The 21,612-nt window shown below is 37.6% G+C and overlaps 1 protein-coding gene across 5 annotated transcripts in view; it reads right to left on the bottom strand.

Moving 5' to 3' along the window:
* Positions 1 to 21,612, bottom strand: part of PCGF5 (polycomb group ring finger 5) — a 120,997-nt gene that overhangs the window by 47,126 nt on the left and 52,259 nt on the right. The window lies entirely within an intron of this gene.

The raw sequence follows: 21,612 nt of genomic DNA, 5'->3' as shown, positions 1-21,612 counted from the left end.
CCCTCCCACATGGATTTGCTTTCCCTTAGATGTTTATAAAACTCATCACTACAAAACTACCCCCTGATTCTTAATTTTTAATTTGGTTTATACCAGCTATACAACACATTTTTAAATGTCTTAAAAAATTTAATGCCAAGTCTTTAACTGCTCAACTACTATACTGGTTAACTCAAGTGATCCAAGATAAAAAGTCCCAGTCTGGGTTAAGACTATACTATAAGGAGACTAATTAGAATCTTCATGTTCACCAGCCACTCTAGAGGCAGACAGATGTTGTAGCCACAAGAAACACTTAGTTCAGAAAGGGAGTTAGTCTCACCAAAGCCATCTCCAGTTGAAAAAAACACTTAACTAGCAACAAATGCTAACATTTACTGAGCACTAACCAAATATCAGGCTCTGGGCTTTACACAGACTATGGTATGGACTGTTACCACGTGACCCGCCCACCCCCAGGCAATGAGGAATGCAGTAGTGCTGGAGAGCCTGAGTAGGCTGCCTCAGTTGCGCAGTTGTGTAGCAGAGATGGCATCCATCCCCAGGCTGTGTGCCTCTAGGACTAAAAACCAAATCACCATAAAGTCAGTAACTCTTGGTTTTTGGCATCAATATTTCTTATTTTTAACTGATCTGTATATTCAGTTGATCACAAACATCACAAAATTTCTGCTTAAAGCTTACTAAGTAAAATCTTTCATTTTACCACCTTAGATTTGAACTAGGTTGTTGCACAAATTAATGGAGAAAGAGTCATGTGCCAATTAAAACAGTGATTCTCAAGTTGAGATGGGCACCACAATCACCATTGAGATGTTTTAAAGAACAGATTGATGGGCTCCCTCCCAAATCAACTAAATCAGAATCTCTGAGAGTAGCATCAAGACTAACTCTGCAACGTTCTCCACTAAGACAGTCAAAAGATAACTCGGAAATCCTGGCCAGAGGAGGCCAGGAGCTGGCCACAAAATCCTTACCAACTAGTTCCTCTGATAGGTGGACTATTCAAAGATTTGAACCTCTACCGAATCATAGTCAGAAGTCACTTTACTATTTACTATTAGGAAATCACTGTTATAGGACAAACCATAATTTAAAGAATATGGGATTAACATTTTTTTTTTCTATAATGCAGAGCCAAGGTAGTATAGCACAACTGCTCTAGACAAAAGACAATCTTGAGGCAGACTGCCTGGATTTGAATCTCAGTTCTGCCATTAGGTACATTACTTACTTGTGCTTCTTTATACAAGGGAGATAACAAGAATACTTATCTCACACAGTTCTTGTAAGGATTCAATGAGATAATATACATGTAAAATATGTAACCCTGGCTGGTATAGCCCAGTGGATTGAGTGCCTGTTTGATTCCCAGTCAGGGCGCATGCTTGGGTTATGGGCCAGGTCCCCAGTGGGGGGCACATGAGGGGCAACCACACATTGATGTTTCTCTCCCTCTATTTCTCCTTCCCTTCCCCTCTCTCTAAAAAATAAATAAAATCTTTTAAAAATATATGTAAAATGTGTAAATTAATGTATGGTAACTTGTAAAGAGCCAATAAATGTAAGCTATAACTACAAATTATATCGCTGGATGAACATAAAATCATAACAAGGAGAATCAAAGTATCGAATATTGAATGGCAACAGACTATGATTAGTTTGATATGTCCATCTTATGACAGATGATCTTGCTAATGGAACTTGAAATGTCTATTATGTATTGGTATTAATCCTCTGCAGCTATGACCACCCTAGAGACACAGTCTTACAACTCAAGCATGATATTTTCTACATATTGCTTCGCCTGAATGGGAACTGCCTATATTTGCATATATGATACATCTTTTTCTGGATTGGAGGGTCCAAGGTTGACCAACACTTCTCCATTATACATTCATTCCTTCCTTAACTTTATATGTTTAATGGAATTCTAGCACAGTCCCACTAGTCTAGGAGCTACCAGATTCTGCATCCTCACTTTACACCTGTTCTGAAGTACTACTGTATGTTGATTTCACAGTTTAACAAAAGGTTAGCCTACATCTTTCTTTTCAAGTCTTGAGGTTGGGGAGGGTGGTGTTCTTCACAACAGGTACAAAGACCATTTGTTGTTGCTGTCTTGGATATATTCACATCTCTATGTATCAGAGAGCTAGCTTCCCAGCTCTGATGATGCAAAGTAATCCACGCAAATTTCTCTTTTTGAGCACTAATGCTGCTATCATTGATAATAAAACAATAGTCTTTTCTCTCATGTCCTTGGTGATGTCATTCATTAGTAATGTTCTGTTTATTAAAAGTGATCAAATGCTGGCTTCTTTATTAAAATCATCCTAATGTGTTGGTTTTATCTGTTAACACAGAAGCATGTTTTTCTCCCTTCCTTAAACATTGTCACCGTCTTTATGTGCCCTTCTTGATTAACACTCATTTGGTACAGTTTGCTTTGAAAACTTTATGTTATCTGGTAACTGTGGTCATCTGCAAAGAGAAGAGGCATCAACTTCGTGATTTTGATCAATATTCTTACAGGTGAAACTGACAATATCTTCACAAAAGTTTTCCAGAATATGTGCTTCTATGAAACAGTACTTCCTAGTTTTACTTGTATAAGGAACTAATAAACACCTTTCTTCTCTGTTATAAAATGGCACATTTCTTTCAAAAGCCTACATGAGTTGCAATTTCATGGAGAACACCAAGGATAGCATTACTTTCTACTAAGAAGAATGCTTTATTGTTTCACCCTGACAGAGAAGCAGGCAGCAAAGCAGAAGGATCTTACCTCAAGCACACCAGGACACCAAAATGTCCAGGAAGGCTGTACTTTCATAGACAGGCTTATGGAGTCAAACGGGACTCTAAGGTTTGGGTAGAGCTTGCTAGCTTAGTGACTGCAGCAAAGCCCTCATACCCCTTCTGATCAATACAAATTCTGTGGTCAGTCAGTAATCACTTCCTCATATATACTCTTGGAAGCTCTGTTCTTCTCTACTTCAACTTTTCTACCTCTCTTTTCCGTCACATTGGCTCAGTTAAAATATTAATCCTGGCTAAATCCAACATACTCTGCTTATACAAGATTGTAGCTGTGGAAGAAAAATATGCACGATGCTGATTGGTGTCTCACCTTAAAGTCATGACTATGAACCTAGAGTGGGTCCTTCATCTGCCAGGCAATCATACTCAGTGCTGCAAGTCCATTATGATTTCTGAGTACCTTCCCTTCTCTCCTCAAATCCACAACATATCCTCCCCCAGTCTCACTCTCCACTGATGACCTCGCTTTCTATTTTATTGAAATCAAAAGTAAAAAACCTGAGACAAAGATAATTCATACCACCACATGACTAGCATCTATACTTAGTGCTCTTGCTTATTTCCAGAGCTTCTATGTGTTTATCTAAAGTCAATCTCTGCTCTGTGCACTTGATCCCCTCCCAATGATCTAAGAACACTACTTCAGCATTCTTCCCTTTCACCTATGTCAGTCTTTTGCTATCTATGGAAGATTCCCATCAACATTCAAACTTATGCCCCATTTTAAAACAAAAGAAAAACTGCTGACCCCATTTACTTTGTCAGCTATCACTCCATTTCAGAGCTACCTATACTCACTCCCTCCAATTTCCCTTCACATTCTTTTTTTCACTTTTTTTAAACTTTAAGATAAAATATTTACATAATCATAGTACAATGATCAAAACCAGGACATTAAAAATTTTCCATTCTCACACCTATGCAGACTTACACTCCTTACCATTCCTTTGAAACTGCTTGACAAGATTATCCATGGCCTCTGTATTGCTAAATCTAGTGGTCTTTTCTCAGTCCCATCTTACTTAGCACAGTTGACTCAATTACCCTTCTCCTCCTTGACATTATGTGTGTGCTTTGCCTCCCATGATCCTACACTTTGTTTTCTTCTTATCTGACTCTTCCTCCTCGGTGCCCCAGAGCTCCATCCTTTGTCCTCTTCTCTCATCTAGAAGTGAGTACTCATTCCTTCGGTACTCTCATTGTTTAAATATGATCTATATGATGACATTCTCCAGACTCCCATGTCCAACTCCCAAATGGACATCTCCATTTAGATGTCTCAAAAAACAGCCTCCTGACCTTCAACTTTTTCTGTATGATCTGATGACATCTTTATCCCTCAACTTTCTCATACCAAACTCTTACAGATATATATTTTTTAAGATTTTACTTATTTATTTTTAGAGAGGGAAGGGAGGGAGGAAGAGAGAGAGAGAGAAACATCAATGTGCGGTTGCTGGGGGCTGTGGCCTGCAACCCAGGCATGTGCCCTGACTGGGAATTGAACCTGCGATGCTTTGGTTCGCAGCCCGCGCTCAATCCACTGAGCTACACCAATCAGGGCCAGATATTCTTTAAGACTACCTTAACTCCAGAGCTGGGTGGAAGTGACCAAAGGGGGAAAACTTGGGGATAACTGTAATAGCATAAGTAATAATATTTTAAAAACTTTTAAAAGACTGACTTAACTTCTTGACTCCTTTTTATTTCATGATGTCCACGCAGTTCATTAGCAAATTTGGCTCTACCTTTGAAATATAACTAGAATCTAACCTGTTTTCACACCACCACCACCACCACCACCTTGGTGCAAGCCATCACTGCCTGTTTCCTGGACTTACGCAACAGCCTCTTACCAGGTCTGTTTTCAACAGTAGTCTGAGTGATGCTTTCAAACCTAAATCAGGTAATGTCATTCCTCTATCAAAATCCTGCTTGAAATGGGTCATTTCTCTCAGAGGAAAAGCCAGATCTCTACAATGGCCTTATGAGAGCTGCACACTATGCCTATGGTCCACATCCACCCCCGTCACCTCTCTGAACTGTTTTGCTCACTGCTGTCCAGCCACACTGGCCTCCTGACCATTTCTCAACATGGCAGGCACGTGCCTGCCTTAGACCCTTTGCTCTTACTATTCCCTGTACCTGGAATACTCTTCCCTCAGACTTGTAAATGCCTAGTTCTTTTATCTGTTTAAATCTGGTCAGATGGTACTTTTGTAATTAGGTCTACCCTAAACAGAGACTTCTTTTAAATTACAACTTCCCACTGACTGCCCTAATCCTTTTACCCAGCTTGGCTCTCCCTTTTTCTATAGCAATCACATTACTTTAAAAAAAATTTCATAAAAAATTTATTTTAATCATTGTTCAAGTACAGTTTTCTGTCTTTTACTCCCATCCCAGCCCACCCATCCCTCCCCACGTCCCTTCCATTTCCACCCCCCTAGTTTTTGTCCATGTGACCTTTATATTTGGTCCTGTACACCCTTCCCCTTTTCCCCTGAAATTCCCTCCCTTCTCCCTTTCCCCTGAAATTCCCTCCCTTCTCCCCTGTGGTTACTGTCAGCCTGTTCTCTATTTCAGTGTCTTTGGTTACATTTTGCTTGTTTGTTTTGTTGTTTAGGTTCCTGTTAAAGGTGGGATCATATGGTATTTGTCTTTCACTGCCTGACTTATTTCACTTAGCATAATGCTCTCCAGTTCCATCCATGCTGTTGCAAAGGGTAGGAGATCCTTCTTTCTTTCTGCTGCGTAGAATTGCATTGTATAAATGTACCATGGTTTTTTGATCCATTCATTTACCGATGGGCATCGAGGTTGCTTCCAGCACTTGACTATTGTAAATTGTGCTGCTATGAACATTGGGGTGCATAAGTTCTTTTGGATTGGTGTTTCAGGGTTCTTAGGATATAATTCTAGCCATGGAATTGCTGGGTCAAAAGGCAGATCCATTTTTAGTTTTCTGGGAAAAATTCCATACTGTTTTCCATAGTGGTTGTACCAGTCTGCAATCCCACCAACGGTGCACTAGGGTTCCCTTTTCTCCATACCTCCTCCAACATTTACTGTTTGTTGCTTTGTTTATGATGGTCATTCTCACTGGTGTGAAGTGGTATCTCATTATGGTTTTCATTTGCATCTGTCTGATAGCTAGTGATATTGAGCATCTTTTCACGTGTCTCTGGATCCTCTGTGTGTCCTCCTTGGGGAAGTGTCTGTTCAAGTCCTTGGCCCATTTTTAAATTGGGTTGCTTGTCTTCTTAGAGTGGAGTCGTGTAGATTCTTTATATATTTTGGAGATTAAACCTTTGTCTGAGGTATCAATGGCAACTATGTTTTCCCATACAGTTGGTTCTCTTTTTATTTTAATATTGTTTTCTTTAGCCATGCAGAAGCTTTTTATTTTGATGAGATCCCATTTGTTTATTCTTTCCTTTATGTCCCTTGCTCTAGGGGACATATCAGTGAAAATGTTGCTGTGTGAAATATCGGAGATTTTCCTGCCTATGTTCTCCTCTAGGACTTTAATGGTACCATAGCTTATATTTAAATCTTTTATCCACCTTGAATTTATTTTTTTATATGGTGTAAGTTGGTGCTCAAGTTTCATTTTTTTGCATGTAGCTGTCCAGTTCTACCAACACCATTGGTTGAAGAGGCTATTTTTACTCCATTTTATGTTGCTGCCCCCTTTGTCAAATATTAATCGACCGTAGAGACTTGGGTTTATTTCTGGGCTACTTTTTCTATACCAATAATATTACTTATTGCCTACTATGTTGCCTGATAAATTCCAAGTGCCCAGAACTGTACCTGGAGGAGGAGGAGCTAAGTGAATACTTGTGGAATAAATGAGGATACTAGGGTTAGGAACAGCAAAAGGAGCCAAGATTCTAGGACCCACAAGTGTACTCTTTTAGTCAAGTCAGAAATCAGCCCATGTTTTCAAATCACAGAAAAAGAATCTGAGTTTACTAATTTTTTTGACAACTAAAATGAGTTAATTCAATATAAGCTAAAATCTATTTTAGTTTTATAAAATGCAATAATTATTTCTGTTAACTGAGCAAAGAAATGTCAGTGGTTGAGCCTCTGAGGGAACATAGCTTTGGTTCACTGGTATTAAAATTTTTTTTTTAATCATTGTTCAAATACAGTTTTCTCCTTTTTGCTCCCAATCCAGTTCCCCCTTCCACCCCTCCCCATTTCCCTCCCATTACCACCCTCCCCTTAGTTTATGACCATGTGTCCTTTAGGTTTGTTCCTGTGAACCCTTCCCACTGTCCCCTTCAATTCCCTCTACTCTCCCCTGTGGTCACTGTCAGCCTGTCCTCTATTTCAGTGTCTTTGGTTACATTTTGTTTGTTTCTTTGTTTTGTTATTTAGGTTCCTGTTAAAGGTGAGATCATATGGTATTTGTCTTTCACTGCCTGGCTTGTTTTGCTTAGCATAATGTTTTCCAGCTCCATCCACGCTGTTGCAAAGGGTAGGAGCTCCTTCTTTCTTTCTGCTGCATAGAATTCCATTGTGTAAATGTACCATAGTTTTTTGATCCATTCATTTACTGATGGGCATCTTGATTGCTTCCAGCATCTAGCTATTGTAAATTGTGCTGCTATGAACACTGGGATGCATAGGTTCTTTTGAATTGGTGTTTTAGTATTCTTAGGATAGAGTCCCAGCAGTGGAATTGCAGGGTCAAAAGGCAGATCCATTTTTAGTTTTCTGAGGAAGTTCCATACTGCTTTCCATAGTGGTTGTACCAGTCTGCAGTCCCACCAGCAGTGCACTAGGGATCCCTTTTCTCCACAACCTCTCCAACACTAATTGTTGTTTCTTGCTTTGTTTATGATGGCCATTCTGTCTGGTGTGAAGTGGTATCTCATTGTGGTTTTAATTTGCATCTCTCTGATAGCTAGTGATATTGAACATCGTTTCATGTGTCTTTGGATTTTCTGTATGTCCTTGGAGAAGTGTCTGTTCAAGTCCTTTGCTCACTTTTTAATTGGATTCCTTGTCTTCTTAGAGTACAGTCTTGTAAGTTCTTTATATATTTTGGAGATTAAACCCTTGTCTGAGGTATCATTGGCAAATATGTTTTCCCATACAGTTGGTTCTCTTTTAATTTTGATACTGTTTTCTTTGGCTGCGCAGAAGCTTTTAATTTTGATGAGGTCCCATTTGTTTATTCTTTCCTTTATGTCCCTTGCTCTAGGGGACAAGTCAGTAAAAAAGTTTCTTCGTGAAATATCTGAGATTTTGCTACCTACGTTCTCTTCTAGGACTTTAATGGTGTCACGTTTTATATTTAAGTCTTTTATCCACCTTGAATTTATTTTTGTATATGGTGTAAGTTGGTGCTCAAGTTTCATTTTTTTGCACACGGCTGTCCAGTTCTCCCAACACCATTTGTTGACGAGGCTATTTTTACTCCATTTTATGTTGCTGCCTCCTTTGTCAAATATTAATTGACCATAGAGACTTGGGCTTATTTCTGGGCTCTCTGTTCTGTTCCCTTGGTCTATGTGCCTGTTTTATGCCAGTACCAGGCTGTTTTGATTACAGTGGCCTTGTAGTATAGTTTAGTGTCAGGTATTGTGATCCCTCCTTTTCTTTCTCAAAATTGCAGCAGATATTCAGGGTCGTTTATAATTCCATATAAATTTTTGAAGTGTTTGTTCTATGTCTGTGAAATATGCCATTGGTACTTTAGTAGGAATTGCATTGAATGTGTAAATTGCTTTCGGTAGTATGGACATTTTGATGCCCATTCTACATCCAATTCTTTCAATCCATGAACACGGTATATGTTTCCATTTTTTTGCCTTCCTTGGTTTCTTTCCTGAATGTTATATAGTTTTCTGAATACAGGTCTTTTACCTCTTTGGTTAGGTTTATTCCTAGATATTTTATTTTTCTTTTTGCTATTTCAAATGGAATTTTTTCCTTGATCTCTGTTTCTGATGTTTCATTGTTGGTGTACAGAAATGCCTTTGCTTTCTGGATATTGACTTTGTATGCTGCTGTTTTGCCAAATTCATTTATTAGCAGTTTTTTGGTAGAGTCTATAGGATTTTCTATGTATACTATCATGTCATCTGCAAACAGTGACAGTTTTGTTTCCTCCTTTCCAATTTGGATGCCTTTATTTCTTTTTCTTGTCTGATTGCTGTGGCTAAAACTTCCAGTACTATATTGAACAGAAGTGGTGAAAGTGGACAGCCTTGCCTTGTTCCTGATCTTAGTGGAAAGATTTTAATTTTTGCCCATTGAGTATGATGTTGGCTGTAGGTCTCTCATATATGACCCTTATTATGTTGAAGGATGCTTCCTCTATTCCCACTTTGCTGAATGTTTTTTAATCATAAATGGGTGCTGCACCTTGTCAAATGCTTTTGTTTCTGTGATGTATTACATTTACTGACTTGCGAATATTGAACCATCCTTGCATCCCTGGAATGAATCCCACTTGGTCATGGTGTATGATCTTTTTAATGCATTGTTGAATGTGGTTTGCCAGTATTTTGTTGAGGATTTTAGCGTCAATGTTCATCAGTGATATTGGCCTGAAGTTTTCTTTCTTTGTTGTGTCTTTATCTGGTTTTGGAATTAGGATGATGTTGGCCTCATAAAAAGAGTTTGGGAGACTCCCATCTTTTTGGATTTTTTTGGAATAGTCTGAAGGAAAGGGGTTAGCTCTTCCTTAAATGCTTTGTAGAATTCTCCTGTGAAAACCATCTAGTCCAGGGCTTTTGTGTGTTGGGAGTTTTTTGGTTACTGCTTCAATTTCTTTTGTTGTTATTGGTTCTGTTAAGGCTTTCTGCTTCTTTTTCATTGAGTTTTGGAAGATATATTTTTCTAGAAATTTGTCCATTTCACCTAGTTTTCAAATTTCTTGGCATACAGTTCTTTGTAGTAATTTCTTACAATCCTTTGTATTTCTGTGGTATCTGTTGTAATCTCTCCTTTCATTTCTGATTGTGTTTATTTGGGTCTTCTCTTTTTCTTGATGAGTCTGCTAAAGGCTTGTGATTTTGTTTATCTTTTTGAAGAACCAGCTCTTGGATTCATTGGTCCTTAGAACTGTGCTTTTAGTCTCTATGTCATTTAATTCTGCTCTGATCTTGGTATTTCCTTCCTTCTGCTTGCTCTGGGCTGCCTTTGTTGTTGTTCCTCGAGTTCTTGTAGACGTAGGGTTAGGTTGTTTGTTTGGAATGTTTTCTAACCTTTTTAGGTGGGCCTGTATCACTACGAACTTCACTCTCAGGACTGCCTTGGCTGTGTCCCATAAGTTTTGGGTTGTTGTGAGTTCGTTTTCATTTGTTTCTAGAAACCTTTTGATTTCTTCCCTAATATCATTCTTGACCCATTCATTGTTTAATAGCATGCTATTTAATCGCCATGATTTTGAGTGTTTTTGTTTTTTTTTTTCCTTAGGGCTGGTTTCTAGCTTCAGTCCCTTGTGGTCTGAGAAATGCTTGGTATGATTTCAATTTTCTTGAAATTCTTGAGGCTTGTTTGTGTCCTATCATGTGGTCTATCTTGAGAATGTTCTGTGTACATTTGAAAGAATGTATATTTTAGCTTCTTTTGGATGGAGGGCTCTGTATATATCAGTAAAGTCCATTTCCTCAAGGGTATTGTTCAATGCCACAATATCTTTGTTGATATTTTGTTTAGAAGATCTGTCCATTTTTGATAGAGGTGTGTTAAAATCTCCCACTATAATTGTGTTGCTGTCCATATCTTTCTTGAAATCCTCTAAGATTTTATGTATTTCGGTGCTCCTATTTTGGGTGCATATATACTTGCAATATTTATGTCTTCTTGATGGATTCTTCCCTTGAGTATTATGAATTGACCTTCTGGGTCTCTCTTTATGGACCTTTTTTGGAATTCTATTTTGTCTGATATGAGTATTGCTACCCCGGCTTTTTTTTCCTGTCCATTTGCTTGGAAGATTTGTTTCCAGCCCTTCACTTTCAACCTGTGTAGGTCTTTTATCCTGAGGTGGGTCTCTTGTACACAGCAGATATGTGGGTCATTTTTTCTTACCCATTCAGCTATTCTGTGTCTTTTGATTGGAGTATTTAATCCATTTATGTTTAAGGTTATTATTGATAGGTACTTACTCATTTTCTTTTATGTATGTGTGTTCCTATCTCTCTCTCTCTCTCTTTTCCTTCCCTTCCTTAAAGCAGTCCCTTTAGGATCTCTTGCAGAGCTGGTTTGGTCGAGGTGTATTCTTTTAGACTTCTTTTGTCTGGGAAGCTTCTTATTTGGCCTTCTATCTTGATCGAGAGCCTTGCTGGATAGAGTAGCCTTGGTTGCAGACCTCTGGTTCTCATTACCTGGAGTATTTGCTTGCCATTCTCTTCTGGCCTTGAAGTGTTTCCATTGAGAAGTCAGCTGTTAGCCTTACTGGGGCTTCCCTTGTATGTTACTTCCTTTTTCTCCCTTGCTGCCTTAAGATTCTCTCTTTGTCTTGAAATTTTGTCATTTTAATTATGATGTACCTTGAGGCGGGCCTGTTTGGGTTCCTCTTGATTGGGACTCTCTGTGTTTCCTGGATTGTGTGACTTTTTCTCTCATCACATTAGGGAAGTTCTCCTTCATTACTTGTTCAACTAGGTTTTCGATCCCTTGCTCTTCTTCTTCTGGTAAAATTTTTTAATATAATATAGTAGTCTGGTAAAAACCAGTGTTATGAAGCACCCATTAGTTATGAAAAGTCTCTAATGTACTGAAATGAAATTATCTTCTGTCTTTTGTACAGGCTAGACTGTACTTATTCTTAATGTTTACAGTCAGCCTTTCTGTGGACTCTTAAACATACCTGCATCTGACCCTGGTTTCTAATTCTGAATACGTATTGAGGCCATATATTTTCTTTCAATCCATCATTAATATCAGTTCCAGCTCACTCTGATCTAGACATAATTTATTCTCAGAAGCCAATATGAAAGACAATTTCATTTTTTATCTGTTATCCCCTAGTTTTGTCTTTTAGTGTCCACTATGATACTTTGCTCAACTGTTTAAACATTCTTTACTATCTAAGGCATAGTTTCAAAAGTTAGAAGCACACATCTCATATAATTCTTCTTTAACATTACTACTAATAATAGATGACACCTAGGTTGTCTAAGACCTATAATTATTCTTCCTTATTTAAAAAGAATCATCAAAATGAGCACTATAATCACCTTCATGAATGAGTGACTAGTTATTGCCAAAATACTGTTTGAAATATGTAACATCAGTATACCAGCAAACTCAATTCTAGTATAACCCTAAAACTTTATATCTATACCCACTGAGGCTTAATATAACTACTACTTAAGCCTTTGATTTTTTTCCTTAAAAGGATAATTATTTAAACTAAAAAAAAAAAACCAAAAAACAAAAACAGTTCACCCATTTCTCCCCCAACCTCTGGCAACCACCAATCTATTCTCTGTATCTATCAGTGTGGAATTTTAAAACCTTTTTTAAGAGATTCTACCTATGAGAGAAATCATAATCATCCATTATTTGCCTTTCTCTAACTTATTTCACTTAGCATAATGTCCATTCATATTGTCACAAATGGCAACATTTCATTCTTCCTTATCAGTAAATAATATTCCTCTGTGTGTGTGTGTATGTATACCACACTTTATTCATCCACTGATAGATACTTAGGTTTCCATATCTTGCCTATTGTAAATAATGCTGCAATAAATATGGGGGTTCATATATCTTTTCAAGTTAGTGTTTTTATTTTCTTTCAATAAATACCTGGAAGTAAAATTGCTGGATCATATGTCAGTTTAATTTTTAATATTTTGAGGAACCTCTGTACTGTTTTCCATAGTAGCTGCAGCAATTTATATTCCTACCAGCAGTACAGAAGGGCACCCTTTCCTCCACATTCTCACCAACATGATACTTCTTGTGTTTGATAATAGCCATTCTAATAGTGTGAGGTGATACTGCATTACAGTTTTGATTTGCATTTCCTTCATGATTGGTGATGTTGAGCACTTTTTCATGTACCTGTTGTTGGCCATATGTATGGAGTTGGAAAAATGTCTACTCAAATCCTCTGCCCATTTTTAAATCAGATTTTCTTTTGCTATTGAGTTTTATGAGTTTTCTATAATTCAAATATAGCCATTTATCAGATATATGATTTGCAATTATTTTCTCCCATTCAATAGGTTGCCTTTTCATTTTGTTGCTAGTTTCCTATGCTGTACAGAAGCTTTTAGTTTTATATAGTACTACTTGTTTATTTTTGCTTTTGGTGTTAGATTCAGAAAATCATCACTTAAGGCCTATGTCAAGGACCTTACCACCTACGTTTTCTTCTAGGAGTTTTAGGTTTCGGGCATGTTTTACTTTTAAGCCTTTTTAAAATCCTCACCTGCGGATATTTTTTATGCTTTTAGAGAGCGAGGAACAGAACAAAAGATGGCGGGGGCGGAGAGAAAGAGGGAGGGAGCGGGGGGGAGAGAAGAGAGAGAGAGAGATGAGAAGTAGGGAGGGGGGAGAGAGAGAGAGAGAGAGAAAGAATTGGTTATCTTCTCCTATCCCCCCCCTCACCCCTGCCTCCACAGAGGCAATCAAACCAGCAACATGGGCATGTGCCCTGATTGGGAACCAACCAGTGACCTTTCAGTCTATGGGACAATGCTCCAACCAACATGAGCCACACTGGTTAGGGCTTACTTTTCAAGTCTTTAATCCATCTTGAGTTCATTTTTTTGTTATTATATAAGATAATGGTCCAGTTTCATTATTTTGCTATGGCTATCTGATTTTCCACCATTTATTGAAGAGACTGTCCTTTGCTCATTTTATATTCTTGGCTCCTTGCTCTAAATTAATTGAGCATATATGTGTGTTTATTTTCTGGCTCCTCTTCCTGTCCCATTGATATCTGTGTCTGTTATTATGATAATATCACACTGTTTTAATTACTATAGATTTGAAATCAGGGAGCATGATGCCTCTAGTTTTGTTCTTTTTCCTCAAGATAGCTTTGGCTATTTGGGGTCTTTTAAAATTCTACACAAATTTTAGTATTGTTTATTCTATTTTTATAAAAACATGCCACTGGGATTTTGATAGGGATTACACTGAATCTGTATATTGCTTGGTTAGTTTGGACATATTTTAATGATATTAAGTTGCCTAATCCATGAGCATGGAAGATCTTTCCATTTAGTTGTATCTTCTTCAATTCTTTCATTAATGTCTTATAGTTTTCAATATACAGATCTATCATGTCCTTGGTTAAAGTTATTCCTAAATATTTTATTCTTTTTGATGCAATTGAAAATGGGATTGTTTTCCTCATTTCTCTTTTGGTAGTTTGTTGTCAGCACACAGAAATACAACAAATTGTTCTATACTAATTATGTATCTTGCAAGTTTACCCAATTCATTCATTAGTTCTATCAGTTCTTTGACGAGATCAAACACTTTGATAGACCTTTGATTTTTATTCTTAAAAGTCTTGACTCTAAAGATCAAATTTTATAAAGAACACATTATTAGAAAGTTCAATTTATATGTTTTCTTCATTATAATGGCTATTTATTCAGGATCAATAATACATTCAGATCATGTCTTGGTATGTATGTATGTATGTATTTGTGTGTGTAGAGAGAGAGGCAGGTATACAGTCATAAAAGCATAGTTAAAGAGGCTCATTCTATATACATTTTAAATTCACATGTTGTTAAAGAAATTTTAGAAGATATAGCCAAGCAGAAAGAAAATTAGGGAAGTGACAATTGAATACAAAGATGTGTCTGAGTCAGCTATCTGGGATTCAGAACCCAGCTCTAGCTCTCATTAGCTATGTTCCTTAACCTTTCGGAGTCTCTGTGGAAAACACCCGGAATATGAATCTGAAATATTCTGGCCCCAAACCTTCTCACTGGTTGCTCCTTCCTGTTATTTTGGTCTCTGTTCAAATGGTAACTCTCAAGAAATGCCTTCTTCTGTTTTATTTTTCCTTATAGCATTGATACCGTAGCATCTAAAATTATCTGTTTTACTTGTGCATTATCTGCCTCTCCTTTTAGAACACAAATTCTAGGAGGGCATAAACTACATCTGTCTTATTTATTGTCGTGTTTCCACTGGCTAGAATAAAAACTGGCAAAATATAGGTGCTAATAAACATTTGTTGAATGACTAAATAATATTGCCTAACTAGAAGGGTTCTTGGGAAGATTATGACAATGAAAGTAAAGTTCATGATCCCATGTATGACATTCAATAAATGACACACATTAATTTAATCTTTCATTGGCATTTAATTACTGTGTGATTAAAAGTGCAAACTGCCTAGTTCAAGAGATGCTGGTATTATAAATGCGTGGTCCAGAGCAGTGTTTCTCAAACTTCAGTCACCACAGAATCACCCAAGAATTGTCCTTACACAGATTTGTGGCCTTCTCCCTAGAGATTCTGACTTAGGAGGTCTACAGTAAAGCCCACAGACAAGCACTTCTAACAAGTTCCCAAGTGATACTGCTGGTGGATGCTGGTAGTCTGGTGAATGCACCTTGAACAGTAAGTATATGTAGCATAAGATCTTTAAACAATGAATACCAATGTATCAAAAGTTCTCCATAACTTAAATACTTGTGTATTTATAAGACTTGTTCAAAACAATAAATAAATAAATGGTTGGTGGTACTTAAATTTTAGTACCTTAGGATTAAGTTACTCCTTCATTCTCTCATATCACCACATAAAATCACCAAGTTCCTTAATTTTCACGTCAACTATATCTAATTACCAATTAACTCTTGTACTTTGTGTAAGTTAAAAATTAAGTACAACAGAGGGCTGCAGGTTCGATTCCCAGTCAGGGCATATGCCTGGGTTGCAGGGCAGGTCCCCAGTAGAGGGCACACAAGAGGCAACCACACATTAATGTTTCTCTCCTCCCTCCCTTTCCTTTGCTCTAAAAATAAATTAAAAAAATATATATATGAAAAACAAACTAAGTACAACAATGTGTTTTTCCAAAGAATTCATTCTTAGGGGATTCATGCCATAATCTCTCATTTGTCAAAGGCAAAATGAAGAAATCCTGTCTTGTACCATGGAATTCTATGTCTAAAACTTCTCTTTTTTCCTGAGGAAAAAATCATTAGGTCCTTAAAGCAGACTTTTAACCACAAGAGAATTAAGAATCAACACACTGTATTCTTCACATTTTAACTGCTGGAACAAAGCTTCTTTGTTCTCAGTTTAAGTGAACAGTCTTCCACTTTAAGTCGACAACCTATACAGCCACCAGCAAATATACTCTAAGTAACCTCAAAAAGTTTCTCAGGACCCTAGTGCAAGAGAGAGAGCATCCCTTAATCTAAAGCCACCAATCTCCAGTCCCCAACCCAGCATTTCTCCCTCGCCTTACCTAAGACCACAAGACTCCCACCTATATACTTTAGAAGACAGCTTTTCAAAATTTATTAAGTCCTAAACACTGTCTACATGCCTTTCAAGCTACCTATCACTGCATTTGAATCTCTGAAAGGAAAAAACACACAATAAAATAATGAAGTGACTGGCTATTTATTCATTTAGACTTTTACTGAGAACTCAAGTATTAGGTACTAAGAAAATACTTAACCCAAATGTGTCTGTGGTAGCAGGTGGATGGCATATCTGAAGATGATTTTTGAAGAATGGATACCTGCTAGCCAGGTATATAGGAGAAGTGCATTCCAAGCAGAGCAAGCTGCTAAACCTATTATTTGCAAGTGTGTTTTGGATGGTGGGACAAAAATCAGTCACACCTAAGTCACTTTATTTATCCTGAGGGTACTAGGTTATTTTTAGGAAATTTTGGGTTAGCTAAAGAGTGCTGAAGATGGTAAAATGTTTAAAAAATCACCACTATGACATTGGTTAGGAGTAGGACGCAGTGACTTTGGTGAGAAGTATTGAAGGCCAAAACAAACGGTCACAGGGGAAGGAAGTGAAGTGACAGATTTAAGAGATATTAAAGAGAGGGACCAGTCAGAACTTCATCCCTGTTGTGGTAGTGAGGGTAAAGAGACTCAAGTGTGCAGCCTATTTCCTGTTTGGCCAACTGAGCTCTGGAATCCTACCACTCATTTTTAGATATGTTGAACTCCAGGCAGCTTTAGGATATCCGAGCAGACATCCAGTGGGACTGCGAAGCTCAGAGGAAAGGACGGCCAGAAATAAAGATCTGGGAGAGATCAGCATAGGTAGTTGTTGTCTCCAAGTACGAGTTCACAAAGAGAGAAAAACAGATCCAAATACATGTGTAGAAATGTCTTGTCTTACGAGAAGTTTTGCTTGATAGAGTGATAGATTAAGTTCCTAGTTTATCCTTTTTTTAACCACTCTACCTTAGTGGCTAGCAGAGTACCTAGCATCTAATTGTTTGTTTTTAAAATTTAACAATTGTGTGAATGTTTATTTCCTTAGGTTTGTTGGATTATTAAAATTATCTTATAGATGTATAAGCACAGCTGATGTAGATTTAGTTCCTCTAGTGCTAAGTGATTATTTAAAACTAAAAACTCATTCATGTTTTAAATGTTTACCTCATTTAAAAATTTTATCTTTTTACAGAATGTCCTTGGCCTGACAAAGGGAAGTGGTGTTAGTAGGGTGCTGTAAGTCCCCTCCCCGCCAACTCCTTGCCAGGAGCCCATGAGGCAGCCTGCTCTGCTGCCTCTGCCTCCCCTTCCTTCTGACTGGCTTGCCCCTTTCTTCTTCCACCTAGCTGGACTGCTGAGAATGTCAAGGCTGCTGCAGTCAGCCACCCCGCCGCTCCTTTTGGCCCTTCTTGCTACATATACAGGGAAGCCAGTCAGTGTCAGCTCCAGAACTTCTCAGCAGAAGAGTGGGAGGGCAACAACATTTCTGATTTGATGAGAAAGAGTTGAATTGCCTTTGCAGAATATTTTGAAAAAAGAGTAAAGCAAATTCATTTATCCATGTCAAAGTAGGAAGACCCTATCATGATCCCTCCTTCCCACCCCAATGCACCTGTACTGCAGCCAGACCACAAAATTAATGTCCTTGCCTGAGGAGGCCTAGGACCTGTGGCTTTAGGAATTTCAGAAAACACTTTATTTCCTTCTCTTGCATTCCATTCTGCTGCCATATCCTGACACATACCTGTTATTTTATCATTGTTTCATTATTTTTGTCATACTTATCAACATCCAATTTTATTTTATACATTTCTTAACTGATTACCCTTTCTTCACTTGACCAGGAAGTCCAGAAGGGCAGATTCCATACCTGGTTTTGCTCACCACTAATAAAGCTCCGTTTATATATTTCAAACTTTCTGATTAATTTTCATAATGAGAACTACTCTTTACTTCTAGTATCATAAAACTTATAGTCTTTGAACAATCTTAATAAGATATTCTTTTTATATGACTAAATCAAGATTGAAAATATTACAAGGTATCAAAATGTCACTTACTGCTTCTCCTTTTCCTCCTGTCCCATTTGGCCATCTTAATTTCTATTTCATACTGCTCCCAAATCACAGTACCACCAAGTCTGTCCCACATGACACAGGAGAAAACCAGGTAACATCAAAGACCAAACCAATGACTGAGGAACACTGCTTTGTGGTACTATTTATTTTCTCGATATAAATAAGGGAATATTTTGCAAGTGGAATAATTTCTGCATTATAAGCCCTAATATAACTACAAACAACAACAAAAAAATAGAAATCCAAGGACCGGAAAGTGCATAAAGGGTGGCACTACAGAATCCTCAGGTCTCCTTAGACACTGGGGTGGAGTACCTGACTCCATCATTTACTCTGTTCTGTGTTTTCTGCTGGTGATAAAAGGCCACACTTGTGATTTACCACTGTCTTTTAATTACACTTCTGCCATTTTCATTCTCTCTCGGTAAAGAGGCTTGATGACTTCCAGGGGATTTTTCAGGCCAGAATGACTTGTGCAGTTAAACTGTCACTACCCCCTTACACCTTAAATTGCTGTTGCAAACATAAACATAACCCTTGCTCATAAACTGATTATGTATACTTCTAGAATTTTTGGGTTTTCCTCCAAAAAAGTAACATTTAAATTGGGATTTCATTATGTCCCAAATACTTTTTCTTTGAGAACAGATATAAAATCTATATTAAATAGGTAGAGGGGAAAAAGAATTTGTGCTTTCTTTCTTTTTTTTTTTTATATTTTATTTATTTATTTTTAGGGAGGGAAGGGAGGGAGAGAGAGAGAGAGAGAGAGAGAGAGAGAAACATCAATGTGAGGTTGCTGGGGGTTATAGCCTGCAACCCAGGAATGTACCCTGGCTGGGAATCGAACCTGGGACACTTTGGTTCCCAGCCCGCGCTCAATCCACTGAGCTACGCCAGCCAGGGCTTGTGCTTTCTTCTTATCCTCCAAACAGAGTTGGCAGTTATTGCTAGAGACATCCAAATATAAAAAACAATGCACAAATGTTAGAAGCAGCACAACAAAACAGACTGTGAACCATGTCTGGGTGCCATGGTTGGGTCAGTGGAAAACGTGGAAGTGTAAGATAAAGTCCCCACTCGAGAGCAGCCACATCCTATTGGCTCTTTCTCCAAAATACATCCAGTCCAATCACTCTTCCCCACTTCCATCTCACACCTCATTACCCAAGGTGAAGGTCCTATACTCTTTCAGCTGACCTGCAGCAATAGCCTTTTAACTGTTCTTCCTTGAACCTGCCAAGGGCATTCCTACCTCAAGGCTTTGGTACTTGATTTTCCCTCTGCCTAGAATACTCTTCCCATACATTCACAGAGCTCAATCCCTTATGGTTTCTGTTCATATCTCATCATATCAAAGAGGCCAACCCTGACATTCCATATAAAATAATCCCATCTCTCTTATCTAAGAGCTGCTTTTGTTCTTCTTCATAGTATTTATCATTAATGTGGCACATATTATTAGTTTCCCCTAGAATTTCTTGAAAGCAGAGATTTTTATTTTTTTACTATCTTGTTCACTGCCATATCCTCCATGCCTAGAATGGTGCATGGCACACAGTAAGTATTCAATAAACATCTGCTGGCTGATATTTTATATGTAATTGTTCAAGTTAAATAATGATACAGGGCAACAATGACTTAGTATTTCAAGACAGTTAATAGGTAACTGCCTACTGAACAGCACAGGCCAGTAATACCCGAAGGAGTATACACCAGCATCACTTGGAGAGGTTTTCCAAAACACACCTGTCCAGACTTCACCACACACCCACCAAACCTCTCTGGGTAGAGTTCTGAGCATGTATACAGCTCCTAGGTGATTCTATTTTTTAAATTTAATACATACAACATAAAATTTGCTACTTTAACCATTTTCAGATGATTGTATTTTGCGCTCCTGTTTAAAACTACTTGTATAATACCATGCCAGTTCAGCAGATAGAGTATAGCTGAAAGCAGGATTAAAAAAGAGAGACCATTTTATCTTAGAGCATGGGCTTGGGAGGCGAATACAGGTCTACTACTCATTAGATGTGATACCAGGCAAGTTACTTAACTCCAGGTTTCCACAACCACAAAATAAAAACTTTATACCCTCTCTTCCTTCCCACATCTACTCCAAATTTCTCCAAGGTTACTGTAAAGCTAAAGTGAAATCTAGTACATATGTAAAGTATCTACTTTTGTGCACATGATAGGCATTAAACTAGAATGTACTGGAATTACTTTCATTGAAATACAAAAATAAATTCATATTGGCAGGACCACAAAAGTATGTAAAATCCTGCCATAAGTGGCTACAAAAATTTCTCTTTCTCTACCAGTAAGGCAGGTAAGAAAGAAACTTGTTAGGAATTCCACAGATATCATCTTAGAACAATGATTCTCAAACTTGAATATCCTTCAGAATCACCTGTGGAGCTTTTAAAAAATATATCTTTATTGTATTTTTTTTCCATACCATTTAGTCTCCTTACACCTCCTCTCCCCCAGCAATCACCACCCTGATGTCCACGTCCATGAGTCCTTTCTCCTTTTCGCTCAACCCCTACACCCCTGACTAGCTATCATCCTGCTCTCCATCTGGAGAGCTTGTTAAATACATATTGATGTGCCCACTCCCAGAGTTTGTGATTCAGTAGTACTGGGGTGGGGTCTACTAATTTGCATTTCTAACAAGTTCCCAGGTGATGATGAGGTTGCTGGTTATTAGTTGAAGGGTACAAGTTTTTGTTTATACAAGATGAGTAAGTCTAGAGATCTACTATACAACATGGTACCAATGAGTACAATACTGTTTTGCATACCTAAAATTTGCTAAGAGAGTTTATTTAATGTTAAGTGTTCTTATCACAAAAATAATAATAAATAATAAGAGGCTGGGAGGGAACTTTGGGAAGTGATGAATATGTTTATGGCACAGATGTGGTGACAGTTTCACCAGTGTATACTTAGCTCTAAACTCATCGAGTTGTAGACGTTAAGTATTTACAGCTGTTTGTATGTCAGCCATACCTCAATAAAGTAGTTTAAAAAAATGGGTTAAAGTGTGCATATTTTAACAAAACCTCTGAGAAGATTAATTCCTTCAGTATAATTAAAAAAATTAAAAAACCTACTTTACTTTACATACTTTACATACTTTACTTTAAAAAAACTATAACCAATGATATACTTATATTTTTAGAACATTTATAAATCAGATAAAAAGTCAAGCATGACAATTTAAATAACAAAAGAAATTCATGCTACTGGTATCCCAATGACACAGATAATCCTGA

The sequence above is a fragment of the Phyllostomus discolor genome, chromosome 5, assembly GCF_004126475.2.
Source record: "Phyllostomus discolor isolate MPI-MPIP mPhyDis1 chromosome 5, mPhyDis1.pri.v3, whole genome shotgun sequence".
Lineage (NCBI taxonomy): Eukaryota > Metazoa > Chordata > Mammalia > Chiroptera > Phyllostomidae > Phyllostomus > Phyllostomus discolor.
The sequence above is the reverse complement of the archived record's forward strand: the minus strand, read 5'-3'. Positions and strand labels throughout refer to the sequence as shown.